This window comes from Gekko japonicus, unplaced genomic scaffold, assembly GCF_001447785.1.
Source record: "Gekko japonicus isolate JY-2015 unplaced genomic scaffold, Gekko_japonicus_V1.1 scaffold2376, whole genome shotgun sequence".
NCBI classification, from domain to species: domain Eukaryota; kingdom Metazoa; phylum Chordata; class Lepidosauria; order Squamata; family Gekkonidae; genus Gekko; species Gekko japonicus.
The window spans coordinates 178,918-195,670 of record NW_015160904.1 but is presented as its reverse complement, the minus strand read 5'-3'; the positions used below and the strand labels follow the sequence as shown (position 1 = coordinate 195,670).

Below are 16,753 nucleotides of genomic sequence, written 5' to 3'. Positions count from 1 at the left end.
TGCAGGGGGGACCTACCATGGGAAGGGGAAAGATCAGTTCCATTAATTGTTTGTAGTATCCAAACCTTTGTTCTTCTCACTAATTCACATTTCCTAAAACTGTAACATGAGCCAAACCATAGGATGAATTAGAGAGGGGAAAAGGGAGCTATATAGTAATAGTAAATCATTAGTCTTTGGAACATGTATGAATGAAACCTCATATCTGTCAAGTTATTTCCTCCACTTTCCAAGTGTTGAGGGACCAGTGTCTCTGCTACAGAGCACGTTTGTGTAGTGCTGAGTTGAGAATTTCTGGTCCCACTTCCTCAGGAGTTCTTGACTTTAAGGCCCTCAATATTAATAATTTGGCTGTTGGCAGCACTTTGAAGAGATATCACTTATTTTGCTTAAGCAAAGACACTGGCCAAAGTGCTGCTTCCCATAGTTTTGGAAGGATGCGTGTGCTAAATTCCACATAGAATATGGTGCACAACCCAAACCCTGCTGAGATGTCATCTTGGGTAGATCGGTAAGAACCAAGCAGGTGTGCTGATTTTTGTTTTCGGAGCGTCTGCTACAGTATTCTTGTGACAGTATAATTCTGAGGCAGCGAGACCCTCTGGCCCACATTCCATGTTTAGCAAATTTGTACTTAGCATGGTTTAATAGCAGTAAAGTTGCCTGCAGGCCTTTCACTTCAGCTTTAGCAATGCCGTTGGCTGATCTGCTCTGAAGTCCAGGATCCTGCTGAGCACAGCTGACTGGTCCATAGGAGCTAGAGGGGCTTCAGTGTCCCACTTCCATTGTGACCACAAAGCAGGTCAACCAAAGTTATCAAGAGAAGTGAAACAGGCAGAAGGTCTCGAAGGTGAGGAACACACCCTATCTCACTGACAGACCCTTTTGCAAGTTGGTATGTCCTTGTCAATCTCTCATAAATGTTCTGATTGCCAGAAGTATGCCTTTGCCAATTAGGTCCCCCAGCACAAGGGGGAAAGTATTTGTGTCAATAGTTTTTCCAAGAGCCCATCTCTGTATGTTTTGCTGGAGTTCCTGTCTGGGTCCTGCTTATTCATCCCTCTTTCTTTGGTCATGGAACAAGTACTTTCCAACAGCGCCAATCTATTCCACAGCTAGCACTATGTTTAAAGGAGGGGTTAACTAACAGGTTGTCCTCTGCAGTTATGAGGGGAAGGTTCATACATTTACCTTATTCAGAACTAATCTGACCCTGTTCCTTAGGTAAGCTTGACACGGAGGGCTTCTATCAGGCCCGCAATAGAACTGGCTGTCTTCTGCTGCTTCTTCCAGTTCTGTGGCTGCTGCATCATTATAGGTGTGCAGCTTACAGATACACACCTGAACAGCATACTCAAGATTGCTACAGCACAAACATTTTGATGCAATAATTCAGAGCAAGAGTGCTAATGTTTTAAGCATGTTTTTATTTTAAGTAAATAAACCCCTTTGTGTTTGTGTCCTTTATAAATTTTATATCACCGGTACCTGGCATTACATTTTATGACACACATGGCCCGGCCCAACAAGGTCTCATTTATGTCAAATCCAGCCCTCATAACAAATGAGTTCGACACCCTTGGCTTAGGACATATTCCCATGTCTGCACATTAAAGCCCACAGCACATGAGTTTGCTTCTAGTTTTGTAAATCTGAGTATCTCTGTATCAATACCTTTGTCCTTTTAATATATACTGGAATGCCAATCCAAATATACAGAATTGGGTTGAAATGTCTGATAGGTACTCCTGTACTGTGACTTATGTACAGGTCTGTGGTGCTATTTGTATGACCATGCAATGTGGGAGCACACCTTGGTGTTAAAAAGAACAGGAACATTTTTTCCCCCAGGTTGTAGATGGCAGTTGAAGATGGTAATTATTACAACCTGTGTATCAAAAATTGAATGTAGTAGTGAGGTAAAGAAGATCTCTCTTGCTAGATGACTAAGAGTGCAGACCTAAACGGAGCTGCATCCTTCTGAGTATGTTGAAGTCAGTAGGCCAAGAAGGGTGTAACTTTGCTTAGGATTGCACTGTTAAAAGCTTATGGCTACACCGGGAATCATGTACTCATTGGCCTTATTAAGGGACAGGAAAATGGTATTTTGCAATCCTGCATAGGTATCCGGCCTCTCCATTCTGCTCTTTGCAGGGTGTCCCTTTTCAACTGAGCAACACAATGTGCTTAGAGGAGAAACAGCACATTAGTTTTTCCTTAAACACAGGCAGGGAGCCACTTGTGGGTTTTCAGTCTCATTTTTGCAGACTGTCGGGGGGGGGGGAGAAGGGTGCAAGGTGACTTAGTGTTTTCGTAATCTAATCAGTTTAACTTTCACAGAAGTGATTCATCTTGCCGTGTTCCCACTGCGATCCCAAAGGGAAATGGTTATGCATTGGAGCAATAATAGCATAACGCTGCGTGCGGGCTGTAAGGCACAATGAGACCCTGCCGGCTTTATTCTTTCAGAGGGAGGGAGCTTAGCGAGTCTGTTTAAGCCACATTAAAAAAGAAACAACTGACGGGGCACTTCAATCCAGCCTGGTACATGCTTCCCCCGCCCCTCTTCTGGGAAAATGGTTGGTGCTTTTGTGTGGACAAATTATGTGAAGGCAGGTAGAAGGGTTTGCCTATTTTTACATTCAGTCGGAGGAGGGGGGAATGACCGTCTCGTTTAGAGGGGAAGGAAGTACAGTGGATTCCATGATAGACTGGATGGCAGGCTCTTGCCCAGGCAGAAACTCTGCCAGACGATAGGCAAACCTGGCTGCTCTCCATGTATTTGATTCTGTATGCCTTGCTCCAGGGACGCTTGGTCTCTTGTGTCCACAATGCAGAGACAGGAACAGGTGCTCCAAGTTACTTTTTGGATGCCACAGAAATCAGCAGCAGCAGAGAGAGAACACCGAGGCTAAGAGAGAACGCAGGCGACAGTCAAAAGAGACGGGTTAGTGTCAAGGTAGCGACAGGTTGGGTGAGAGCAAAACACAAAATGCTTGGAAATGAATCCTACTGCCCGCCCCTAGCCACTCCGACTGACTAAGAGACTGGGAGACAAAGTCTCCAGCCCTACTGGGTATTAATTAAGGAGCCAGCCCTGCAAGGTAGGGCACTTGCAAGTTGAGTTCCTAAACCAATTACTTTGTAGCCAATTTAGGCCAAGGTACTGTGTCTTCGGACAGCGCTGGCTCTTCGGCTTTGAAACGGAGATGAGCACCGCAATCCTAGAGTCGGATTCGACTGGCTTTCGAGCAAGGGAACCTTTACCTTTACTTTACTGGATTTAGATTAAAGCCCCAAAACCGGAATAACACCACAGAAGTATAACTAATAAGGTTTTGTCATGATCTGGGCTGTCCCACCAGAGACCTACTAGGCCCAGGGAGCTTGGCTAGCAGTAGGTGAGGCTGGGCCTACAACTCCCAGAACCCCTGAGAGGTTTTGGAGCCAAAATTGACCAATAGGAAAAGAGGAGGGCTTGAAATAAAAGATCTGGAGCAGCAGGAAAAGCTGTTCTTCTTCCCAGAGGGCAGAGCCAGAAAGAAGGCTGCTGCAGGGAAGAGACCCTCATCCTGAGGGAAGGGTGAGTACTGTAGGGCCACTTGAAACAGTGAGCTAGTGACAGTATATATTTAGACGTGTTAGGGCATTTAATTTCTTTTCTTTTCATCCACTTACGGTTATAATTCTGCACCTTGTTTGTTTGACCTCTTATAAAATAAACGATTGTCATTGTTCACTCTGTCTGGTCCTCACACCTGTTATTTAGCCAAAATGGAGGTCTGAAGGTCTTGGGAGGGTGCTCTGGGCCTTCTCAAGGGAACCTAAATCCAAAGTGGTGGCAGCGTCAGGTGACACCCCACCTGAGCCGTGACAGGTTTATTAAAGGCAGAAAATAGTAAAATCTAAAAATACTAAAAACAGGCTTTAGACTTAGATGTTACCTGACCAGACAGAGTCCAGGTTCACGCTCCAAAATCCGAAAACAGGTATTTTGACCATGCAAGGCCCAGCTTGGTCAAAAGGATGATCCAAAGGTATCACCAAAAGGTACAAACTAGAATGAATGATCTTACTTTATGCCGGACTGCCTGCAGCTGGCCTGATTCTGACCAATCAGGTGTGTTGCTAAGACATATGACCATGTAGTCTTGCAGCCAGTATGTGCCCACAGTCGAGCACTCACCCCTGCCCAAAGTTTGTTGGCGCTAATGATGTGGAATGCGAAACTCCCTCCTGGTCTCAGGCTTGTAGCTCCCATGATCTTACTTGCACCTGGGTCCATCTCATCTCTCTCTCTCTGAAACTGTAAGTCATCATGACATTAATTTCCCAAAGAGAGGCCTTCTGTAACTTTTACTAGGCTCCAAAGCCTGAACCAAAGACTTGCAAAGCCAAGAAACTGCTAAGCAAAGCCAGCTTCTTGGCAGTAAGGATCAGAGCTGAAGATCTGAGAAACAGAGATGAATTGCTCTTGTTCCGTCAGTCAAGCCCTGAGGCACCTGAGCTTCTTGTGAGGGGGCGGCTTCTTTCTTTCTCTCAGAAGTCCTGCCTGACCTGGGCACTGATGACCAAGGCAGGCTTGCCTGTTCTTTCTTGTGCTCAGGAAGCCCTTCTTAAAGTGTCTGGAAGTGGTTCCCTGTTGCTTGAAGGAGCCAGCACGCGTCCAGATTACAAGGCACAGCATACTTCATCGTTTCCCACTTTGCTGCAGTTAGTCTATTCAAACCTGAGTAACGACTGTCTAGCCATCACCTGAAATAATTGGCAGCCAGAAGCAATAGATTTGCTCTGGAAATTTGTTTCCTTTCCCTGCCTCCGAGACTTATGAAACGCAAGCCCTATTGAACCCAGGTCAGGGATCAACATGACAGGGGAAGTGGCTATCTGAAGCATACTATGTTGTACTAGCTGCTTAAGGGGGGGTGTCATTCAGATATTTGGCTTGATGAGGCAATTCACTTAGTGGTGGGGAGGTAAGGAAATGCTGATAGGTCTGCCTTTCATTGCCTGTAGCCTCTTTCCTTCAAAGGAATTGCAATAGTTGGCATGGAGGCAGAGATGTTCTGACCAAAACTTGAGGAGACTCCTTGACGTGCCTGAAAGCAACTGTGTAATGCAACAACAAAAAATGCAGAATGGAAAGCCTTGCCGTTGAGAGTTCAGAGCATCTGGAGCTGTGGCATATTTTTGAAAAATATTCCATTTAACGATATGTGCCTGTTTGCTCTTCAAACCTCATTGAAGTGGCAGAATGCCACTTTTTTAAAAAGCTGATTTTCGGTGTGCTGCAATCCTTGGCTCAGCTCAGAGGCATTGTCCCTGATACTTGTATAGAGGAGACAAGTTAGAACTGGCCCACAGCCCAAGATGGTGTATGCTCTACTGCTTCCTCTCAGAGATTTCCCCTATTTGGTTAGAGTCATTTTGAGGGGGACCATCCTTTGCCTTGTTTTTCAATATGTATTATTAGGACATCCTGGCATACGAAACGTCATCTGGGTAGGCATGGAAAAACGATATTACGCTGATGACTTTGGCAGGCTGCCTGGCAATGCAGGGACTTGCTTTTCTGGTGGCTTGGCATTTCTTAACCTGCTATTTAACTGTGGAGCCAAAAAAAGTGGTTGTCCCCTCCCCATTTCAAAACATGTATACTGTAACAGGGAGTGCAAAACAACATCTGGAGAAGTCATTCTGGGTTGTTGGTTGTTGTTTTTTTTAAACAAAACCACAACCTTGGATGTTGTATAGTGGTGGACTAGGACCATGGAGAGCTGGGTTCAAATCCAATTTGGCCACGATAGGCTGGAGGATTGTGACTGGCCTACGAATCAGGCAAACTTACTGGTGTTATGACGATAAAATGCAGGAGGGAAGAAGAGCATTAACTCCCCCCCCTTCTCTGCAGCCCCAGATCTCCCCTGCAGTGCTGTCCATGTGGGGTGGGAGACCCCAAGGAGCAACTTGAGGGTGCAGTCAGAGGTCAGCAATGAGAGGGTGGAATTGGCCAGAATCACCCCACCTGCTTTCCATCAGCAGAAATCTGCTGTGGGATCCAAAACTATGCACTGAGCTCCTTGGAGGAAGAATGGGATAAAAATGTGATAGGTGTCATTAGATCCTTTTTTGGTTACCTTTCTAAATGGCCGCCTTCCCATTATGCGTGATTCAAAATCAGAATTTGTAGGGCTCAGATTTGTAGGCAGTAACAGAGTCAGGCTTCATGGGCACAATCGTTGATAAGATCTAAAAGAACAATCAAGGGCTTCCTGGTTCAGCTCAGTTGCCCATGCTACAAAACATCCTGTGCTCCACTCTGTTTACATGAGTCTGGGCTAGAATAGGAGTCAAAAAGGAAAGAGAATGGTCAGTTAGACCATTTCTCCTGCAGTAGTCCAACTGAAGTCTGATGACCACAAGTCTAAGGAGCTTTGCCAGCTATCTTTGTTAGATTGTTCTCTGGCTATTCTAACCTTTAAAAGAAATATTATAATGTTCTTAATGGAGGCGATAAATGGAGCCAGGCATGAATAATAGGAACGTTGTTTATTTGCGGTAATATGAAAGTGGACCTAGAATCTAAGGTTGCCATCTCTGAGTTGGGAAATTCCTGGAGATTTGTGGGATGGAGCCTGGGGAGGGCAGGATTTGGGGAGGAGCAGGATCTCAGCAGGGCCATAGAGCCCACTCTCCAAAGTAGCCATTTTTCTCCAGGGAAACTAATCTCTATTGCCTAGAGGTCAATTGTAATTCCAGGAGATCTCCAGGCCCCACCTGGAGGTTGGCAGCCCTAGCACAGATTATGTCGAGATGTGCCGCCACCTTAGGACCTTTTAATGTTATGTAGAGAGTATGGGAATAGCCTCACGGCTCCTTTCCTGCTACTAATAACATTAGAATTGTAGGCTATGTGGGAAGAAGTTGCCATAGGCTGCCTGCTACTTATCCCTAGCCCTGAATGTCCTGTTAGGGAAGATCTTTGCCATGGATTCCTGCCAGATGGTTGGTGGTTTCTTGTATTTTCCAATAGCACAGGAAGGAGACATGCTGCAGCACCTCCCATACTGCCAGCATAATCTGTACGTTTGCATAGTTCCAGAACGTTCTGCTTCTGAGATGTCATCATGGGGCACACGGTTCTCTTGAGGCACACCGTTAACCCTCACAGTTTGGGGCTTGGGTTGCCTATTCTTTATTACCTTGCCAATGAGTTAACTTTTTTTAAGAACAAAGTTTGTCAAAACCATATGATTTAAGCATGATTTTCTTCAGTGTCTGGCACCTGAGCACAGTGCAAGAGGCAGAATGACATCGGCAGGAAGTGTCCTTTCTAAGCGGGTTAGGGAAACCTTGACATCTGCCTGATGTTTGAAAAGGCCTTCTTTGTCTTGAGCCTTGAAGTGCCAGGCCTTTTGGCATTATTTGCGTTGTGATGTATCTGTGGAGTTGAGCTTCCGCTGCTCCCACCATAAATGTAATGCAGTTGCTATGGAGGCAGCATGTTGGAACAGAAGTAGGTCGGTTCAACGCAGTGTTTGAGGTTCTTGGGAAACAGAAGAGCCTGGCTGGTGAAAATGCGGAGCAGGTGAACACAGAAAATGCATCACCTTAAGGCCACTCAGCTTCCGTTTGGCAGAATGCATTTAGCAGCCCATTCTACTTGTATTGTCCATGTCCTGCTAAACAAACCAGAGTGGGATGGGTAGAATGGCAAGGTTGAGTGACTGACCCATTAACGTGATAGGAATGGAACAGCAAGTTGGCTTGAAGTACCAAGACCTGCTACTACTCTATGTGTCAGTGTGGGGAATAAGAGTAGTTGTACAACCTTCCTTCCTTCTGGCATCTGGATGAACAATAACTGCAAACAAAATGGCTGCCTTCTCATTTAATAGCCACCCAGTGATAGAACAGCTTGGTAGGTTCATGGGATGATGTCAGCCCAACCCCAATTGTTTTGAGACTGAGGATGAAATTGAGGCTGGTGATTAAACAAGTGCAGGTGCCTAATTATATCATAATGGGGAACTTGGATCATACACTATTTGGACTTCTTGAAAGAGGAAGACTTTTAAGTACAAGAAACAAAATGGTGGTGCGGTGCAGGAGATGGGGACATTCTTTAGAGACACACAATAGCAGGATTTATGAAAGTGGCACTGGGACTGGGGGGCAGTGTCCATGGCTATTGCCACAACTCCTGCATGCTTGTACCAGTTTGGGATAATTTTTTTTTTAAATGGTGCCTTTGAGGATGAATGCTCAATTAAAGTCTGTGAGGAGTCATCCAACAAAACTATTTCTGTACTGTAACAATTGCCCTGCCATTCTTTGGTCTTTCTTTCTTTTTTCTATTTTTTAAAAAAGTTTTAAAGGCTATACACTTTCTTTTTCTAGCATTACCATTTAATAGCAGGATATTTGCAAACTGCTTCTCTTCTAAATAAAGGCAGTTTAGATTACCAGCTTTTAAAAATCTCCCCATAAGATCCTGCAATAAAAACAAAAGGACAGAAACCAGAGAGAAACAAATAAAGTAGCAGCATTGGGCAATGGCAAAGGGTTACCACGCCTGAGTTTCTGAAACAAACACATCTTATGTTAATCAGAGGTAGGAAGTGAGGGGATTTACCAGGCCTCCTGGGGAAACAGTATGCTACAATCAGTGTGTGATACTTTAGAGAGCCTGTCTCACGGGCCAGTCATTCTTGCTTCTGTCGATAAGGGCATGCTGGGCAAGATTGCAGCTGAGCAGGGAAGAGCAGAGGTATATGGCTAGAGGCATTCATTGGGCACATTGATTTGAACCTGTTCAAGACTATGAATTAGAGGATGCATGGAAACGTATTTGCAGCCAGTGACACAGACACTATGCCACAGTTATATTTTCTCCACAGCGGGTCCCTGCTAAAAGCCTCACGGCTGCATTTTGCACCTATTGACATTTTTGTACACTTTTCAAAGGCAGCCTTGCAAAGAGCATGCTGACTATATACCTCCGCTCTAAAAAAAGTCTATGGCTGGTGAATCAGCCTAAACTGCAAAAAAGAACTCCAGGCTGCTTTGGCAATCTATTTTTGGAGAAGTGGGTCTAGGTCCAGGATTAACCCTGAACTTGATCCTTCAGAGAGTTAATCCTGATCTTAACCAGGTTGTCAATTCTGTCCTTTATCAGTAGTCTTGTCTGGATTGTTTCATCTTGTTTGCCCACAGTCAAATACTTAGAATGTTATAGGTATTACTAGCTTCTTGAATCGATAATCCAGGAACAAAGCTGAGGTGATGAATAATCCCAGGCAGGGAGCCTGCTCTTTTGGTAAGAGCATGATACTGTCCCAGGCAGGCAGCCTCCCTCTCCTGCTCTAGACTGTAGGAACTACCATCAACAGTTGCCTCTGTCTTGAACTTCTGGTCTATGGAACAGCGATGGCGGATGCTCTCCCCACAGCAGGGAAGGGTGAATCGCACACCAACGGCCTGGAGGGGTGCCACCTCAAGTGATACCCCTGCAGAGCCTTTGTGTGTCATGCCTGCCCCTGCTGATGTCATGCCTGCCTTTGCTGATGCCCCTGAACAGGCTCCTGAGGACCCTGAACAGGCTCCTGAGGACAGTACTGCAGCAGAAAGGCAAAGACTGGATCCTGTAGCTGAAAGCTATCTAAGTAGTGAGGAGGATAGAGCCTCCCAGGGAACACCTGCAAGGGATCAGTCTCTGCTGCAGCCCAGTAATTCATCATCAGACTCGCCTCCACCTGTAACCAGGCTCAGGAATGTAAGAAGACAACAGCTGAGAGAGCGAAGGCAGAATGCACGCATGCGTGCCAGAAGATCTCTTAGCCCTGATTACTGACAGGATCCTGTCCTCACTCCTGGCTAGCTAATGAGTTGATTAGCTAGCACTGTATATATGCAAGTCTGTTGCCAGCAGTCATTTGTGCTGGCAACGTCGTTTGTTCAGGACCTGAATCCTTGCATCTCTGCTCCAGACCTTGTGGAATTCTTCTCGGCTTGATCCTCGGCTTTTGACCTTTGGCTTTGTTGACCCTGCGTTCATCTCTGACTCCTCTGGTATTGTTGTGATTTATGGACTTGAAACTTTGGTATGTCTGACCCTGCTTTTGGACTGTGATTTAAACCTGCTTGAACCTTGCTACCTGATTTGCCCGGCTTGACCTCAGACTGTTCCTGGACTTTTGCTTGCTTGTGTCACGCCCCCTGGTCCTGCCGTGACATTGTGATAGGTTCCAGGCCAGGGGGCTTCTGAGGGTTAGCCTCTTCGATGACGTAATGCCGGAGAATTGAGGCTCCCCTCTGCCCCGACGGTCCAGTCGCTACGTGGCCTTCGGGCACAAGCTGGACTGACCGGGACCAGCCCTGGAGATCGAGCGGAATGGCATAAAACCGAGCGTGGTCAGAGAAACTGACCAACAATGAACGTGAGTTCTGAATAAAACGGAGTAGTTTGCAAAGCGATTCCCGCCCCCCCTGTTGAAAAAAGAGATTGCAAAGAGGGACGCCTCTTATGCGAATGAGTGGCTAACGGACATGAAGGGGGAGGGGGAGGAAGTAAACCGAAAGTGGGTTGAGAGACTTATCTGAATTGCGAAGTGTTTGGCGAGTCTTCCGAGTTGCGTGGAAGCAGCAGAAACTGTAAACAAAATGGGAAAGATGGCGGCCCAGCAGAGAAAGTTTAAAATGAAGTCGGGCAGTCAGAGTCCGAAACCGGAAGAGGGAGCAGATGTCCTCAAACTCCTGGTCGATATGCTTAAGCCGGTGATGGAACAACTTGATGGTATTAACCAGCAACTGACCGTGATGAATAAAAACTTTGCAGCACAGCAGCTTCAGCTGAATGAAACAGAGAAAAAAGTGGAGCAGGCAAACGAGAAAATTAAAGAGATAGACACCACAAGCAAGAAGTTGAAGAAAAGGTTGGGAGATGTGGAAACGAAGCAAAATTGCCAAGAGAATCGAGTTTTGCAGCTACAGATGGAAAAAGCTAACATGATTCTCAGGTTTTAGGGGGTTCCTGAAACGGTTCGGGAAGACTTGAAGAGGGTGCTCAGTGAGATCATCGCTCCAGTAGTAGGCTTAACAGCAGATGAACTTGTAAACGAAATGGAGTCAGCCTATAGGCCATATTCCGATTACATTAAAAAAAATAGCCTACCTGGGGAAATAGTGGTCAGGTTTTCAAGAAGACAAACCAGAGATGCTATTTTAAAAGCAACATCAGCAACCCCACCGAAAATGGGAAATGTAACCATCAAAACCTTAAAGGACATTCCATTTGAAATTAGACAAAAGAGAAAAAACTACAAGGACTTAATTTCTTTTCTTCAAACTAATGGGATATCGTACAGATGGGTGGTTCCAGAGGGTGTCATCTTTAAGATCAACGATAGAAGAGAGAAGATAGACTCCACTTTTAAAGCTAAAGAATTTTTGAGACGTCAGCTGGGGACAGAGGAAGAGTCCAAAGAGGAAGAAATAAAGCCTAGTGACTCTGCTACCTCTAGAACGGAAGAGGACTCTGCGGCAGAGAAGGGTGCAGGACCTGCCAGAGTGGTATACGATTTCAGAGACAGAAAGCTGAAGTAAAGGCAGAAGGACTTGGAAAATGGCCTTTTGAAGCGAAGAATAAGAAGATGATCAGAGATTTCTCTCATAACTAATAAAATAACATATAAACAGTGAACTGTTATAAGCAAGAACTCTACAATATATTGTGATAGTAACACTTATAGTACTAACAATTTTACTAACAGTGAAAAGATCTCCTCCTCTTGGGGTTTTAATTCAGTGTGGTTTGCTTTCCTTTATCCTTAGTTGTAGTCCCTTTCCTAATATTTCTTTGTAGTATTTGCAAAATAAAAAATATCCCTCCAGGAATTAAAAAAAAAAAGCCTCTGTCTTGTCTTATGATTTGACTAACGCATGGAATTTACTGCCACAGGAGGTGGCGGCAGCTACAAGCATGGGTGGCTTCAAGAGGGAATTGGATAAACATATGGAGCAGAGGTCCATCAGTGGCTATTAGACACAAAGTATAGATAGGAACTCTCAGTCCGGGGCAAGTGATGCACTGTATTCTTGGTGCTTGGGGGGGGGGCAACAGTGGGAGGGCTTCTAGTGTCCTGGCCCCACTGATGGACCTACTAATGGCACCTGGTATTAGACTGGATGGGCCGTTGGCCTGATCCAAGATTGGCTTCACTTATGTTCTTATGACTTCACTTTGTTAACCGTCAACTGTTCTCTTATTTATTTATTTCTACTCTCCTTCTCAGCCATACTGGCTTATGAAGCAGTTAACATTTCAGATCCATAATGGCATACAATTTAGATGACTGTTGGCACTGACTGATGGAATAGCATTGTTATTCTTTAAAAAAGATTGTCTATGCTGGCTGATGCTTTCATCCTACCTCCCTACCAGATGTTGACAATTGATAGTGGGGCTTCCTAACTGAGGCCAGGCAGAGTTGGCTGCGTCCTCCTGGATATTTTCCTTCCTTATAACAGCAAGAAGGCTTGGGAGGGATGGACAGATAGTTGTAATGAGTCCCCTCACCAAGGCTCCTGCTGTTGCTACCACTGCTTTCTAGTTCCCTCCGTATGTTGGCAGTGGCCTCCATGCCCAGATTTTGAACCAAAAGCCAATACAGCTGCTTTTGGATTAAGTGAAAATGAAACCTTGAGTTAGCAAAATGGTTAATTTTGTGATGGAGTGAAAATTCCCCAGAACCTCTGAATCAAAAGATAGCTTCTTAGCTGTAGAGGCACCATTGCCATTTTAGGAGATGTAGGGATCTTTTCTTTGCACAAAAGGCAGTAGTAGTTGCCTCAAATTGGGACCCAGGAATTAGCTATGTTCAGGAAGATCCAAGAGAACTCATGCATGCAATTGAGACAAGCCAACACCCTGGACACCTCTGGTTCAGTCTTAAATGCAACCAGTTTTATCTGCATATCATCTGCATACCAAACATCAGATGTACAATACACAGTACTTTATACTGAGTAGCACAAAGTCCATGAGGGAGTATGCAATAAAATTAGTCTAATTTCAATTAATTTTAGTATAAAAGATGAGTGTGGAAAAGGTCCTAAAACTTTTTACAAGTAGGGTAAGGTAAGTGCTCAACCTAGCTACTACATTTTAATTGTGCAAAAATGCATTCTATATACATTTAGGAATATTTAGTATTAAAACAACCTAGCTCTGCATTACAGTTGTCTCTGGCCTAATGCACAGATCAGAGGCTGAGGAAGAATGAGCTGAGTCCAGAGAAGACTTGATGTTGGTTAGGAAGGCCAGTGTTTTGGAAGAAATTGATCTACCAAGCCAGAATTCATGAGGCTACCTTATGCCAAGTCAGTTCATTGGTCTATCCAGGTTAATATTGTCTACTCTGATTGGCAGCAGCTCTCCAGGCTATCAGGCGAAGGTTTTCCCCATCACCTATTACCTGACCCTTTTAGTTGGAAATGCTGGGGATTGAACCCAAGACATTCTGCACCCAAAGCAGCTGTTCTTCCACTGAGCTACATTCCCACCATGAGATTAGTTTGTCATTTGCTGAGCTGTTAAAAAAAATTGGGGAGTGGGTGCTTTTATATTAGGGTTCCCAAATCCCCCCGGGGGGCGGAATTCCCCCCGGTTTCGAGCCCCGATTCCCGCTCCCGCGGAATCGGGGCCCGGGGGAAACACCACCCCGTGTGTGCATCACCTGGAAGTGACGTCGCATGCTGGGGGCGGGGCGACGCCATTTGAGGGGAAAACAAAGAGTTTTCCCCTCAAATGGCGTGGCCCCGCCCCAGCGTGGGACGTCACTTCCGGTGACGCTCCGGAAGCACGCGCGCACACACACATCCCTGGCCGGCTCCCGGAGCGACAGGATGCTCCCCCGCCGGTAAGCTTTTTCGATTTGGCAACCCTATTTTATATGCAGCCTTGTTATCAAAGAAGCAGGAGGGAGTATTTGCTGAGAGTGTTTTATATCAGCGCTTATGCATAAGTTGCCATCCCTTCGGACTCTACTGATCTAGCCGAGGTCATTTGTATTTGTATGTCTAAAACCTTGGAGCTCATTGTGCTTTCATGTGGCATAGAGGGAGGATAACATACAAGCAGATATACTTGCTTTAGGTTTTCAAATCCTTACTGGTATGTGATGTGTATGGGTACTCTGAATAAACAGAAATCACTAGCTCTCTTTACATGGGCACTCTCAACTTCAAATGTGGAACAAATTTGGAACACACGCACTTGCCAGTCCGAGGGATTTGAGGTATTTCTGTGATTTTGTAAACAGCCGGAATGTGAGCAGTTGGCTTCAACGCAAATACTCCCCAGTGATTTTTGTATTGCTTTGCTAACGTAGCACTTATAACACTGTTCTTTGGTAGATCCGCTTGTATCTAAACTGAGCACGTTAGTAATGGTATGCCAAGTGAGGCTGAAAATCTGTGAGATGACCTTTTTTTAAAAAAAAGTTACTTGCAGAGGAAATGCTTGCACCTGGAATCATGGCAAGTGTTCCAAGATATGTACAAAAATCAATGCTTGGATAAATATTAATTCCTGTTCAGTTATAATTAATAATTTATATTGTACTTTAACAAAATACGCAGAAAGGTTGGGGTCTATGAATGTGGTGTTCTCCCAAGAATGCTGATTGTTGGTTACTGTGGGTCTCAGCTGAATGAATAGGTAACAGAATGAGCAAAAGAGAGAATGAACCTGCTACAGATCACTCAAGGCTGAGGTAGGATGCGACCTCTGGGATCATTTCAAGCCCAGGTGTGCCACAGGCTATTTACACCCAAGACAGAGCTCCAGCTAAATCCAGCTCCCTGTTGAGTACATAGGTATGATATGGATGTTGCAAACACATGTTCACTGCATTCATTCTTTGTATGTTCTAAGTGTACACCTTAGTTCCTAATGGTACAAGCAGTTCGGTAGCGGAACCCGTAACACGAGATAGGGGAATGCCAGCTCACTGGAGATCTTCAAGTAGAAGCTGGATAGCCATCTGTCACAGATACTCTAGCGTTGGAAGTCCTGCACAGAGCAGAAGGTTGGACTAGGTGGCCTGGAAGCTCCCTTCCAACTATGATTCTGTTGAAAATAGAATGGCCTGTGCCCTACCACTGAAATGGGCAAAGTGTGCTCCGACTCAAATAGCTCTTTCCTGCTGCAGGAGGCGGAGCCAGCTGCAGAATGATTGCCACAGCTTAACTGCAGTAACACAGTGCAGGTGCTTGTGCTGTGGTGGCAGCTGCTGCCATAGCAACATTCTGTGGCTGGTTGGCTCAGACTGAGTCGGTTGAAACTAAACCCAGCAAAGATGGAGGTCCTGAGCCTAGGTTGGGTCGGTTCGGGGTTGGGGCTCCCTCGATGGGGCCTTCGATGGGGCGCCTTTGGTGCCGGTGTCGAGGGTTAGGAGCTTGGGAGTGCTCCTAGACTTCTCTTTAATGATGGAGACCCAGGTGGCAGCCACTGCCAAGTCAACCTTCTACCATCTTTGGCTGGCACGGCAGTTGGTTCCTTTCCTTGACCACGAGGACTTGGCCACAGTGTGATCCATGCGACGGTCACCTCGAGGCTGGACTACTGTAACGCTCTCTACATGGGGCTGCCTCTGTCGCAAATCCGGAAGCTGCAGGTAGTGCAGAATGCGGCAGCCAGGCTGTTGATGGGTCTCACTAGGCGGGACCACATCCAGCCGGTGCTGAAGGCGCTGCACTAGCTGCCTATAGCGTACCGGATTCGCTTCAAAGTGCTAGTTCTTAGCTATAAAGCCCTTGATGGCCAGGGTCCAGCTTACCTAAGGGACCGCCTTTCCCCATATGTTCCCCCAAGAGCACTACAGTCAGGGGCGCAACACCTATTGGTTGTTCCAGGCCCAAGGACATCAAGTTGGCTGCAACCAGGGCCAGGGCTTTCTCGGTGGCGGCTCCTGTATAGTGAAATGAGCTCCCAGGGGAGATCCGGGCCCTGTGGGATCTTGCGCAGTTCCTGCAAGACGGAGCTCTTCCGCCAGGCTTTTGCATAGGAGCCACCACCGCCACTGTACCACCACCAAGCTGCCATCTTTGACGGTGGATTCGATCTGGATGTGAGCTGGCCCTGGGAAGACGACCAGATGACCTGAAGAACTGGTCATGACGGGACGATAGTATTATCCGGAACTTATGCTGACGGGTTAGGTCGGTCAACGGGACCCCATCTTGGACTGATAAGAATTAATACCTAGAGCACCAGCACTTTGTTTATGATGATTGTTTTATTCTGTTTTTAGTTGTTCAACCATGGCATATGCCTCTTTGTTAGCCACCCTGAGCCCGTTTGGGGAGGGTGGGATATAAATCTAATAAATAAATAAATATAAATAAACATTAAAACATCTGTGCAGCCAATCAGAAGCCTTGCTGAGTAAAAGCCCCACCTGGTCCTGTCCACTTCCTAAAAACACTTGGCAGGCACTGGAAGAGGTGCTACTGCAAGCTTCTCCAGCTTAAGGTAGGATACATTCCAGTATATGAGGTAGTCCTCGGCATCCACAGCAACGCTCTAGTCTAGCCGCTACAGCAACACTGGCTCTTAATGTTCCTTTTGAGTATTTGCGTTTCTCATGTTTTCTAACAGCAGAGTCCTTACTCTAACTGAAAAGGCACTGGTATTACAAGCACAAACAAGATGATTGGGCTGTTTTATCAGATTAAGTATCACAAAATACTA

The 16,753-nt window shown here is 45.8% G+C and overlaps 1 protein-coding gene across 1 annotated transcript in view; it reads left to right on the top strand.

Moving 5' to 3' along the window:
• Window positions 1-16,753, top strand: part of SUMF1 (sulfatase modifying factor 1) — a 106,993-nt gene that overhangs the window by 24,052 nt on the left and 66,188 nt on the right. The gene's annotated exons all lie outside the window — the stretch shown is intronic.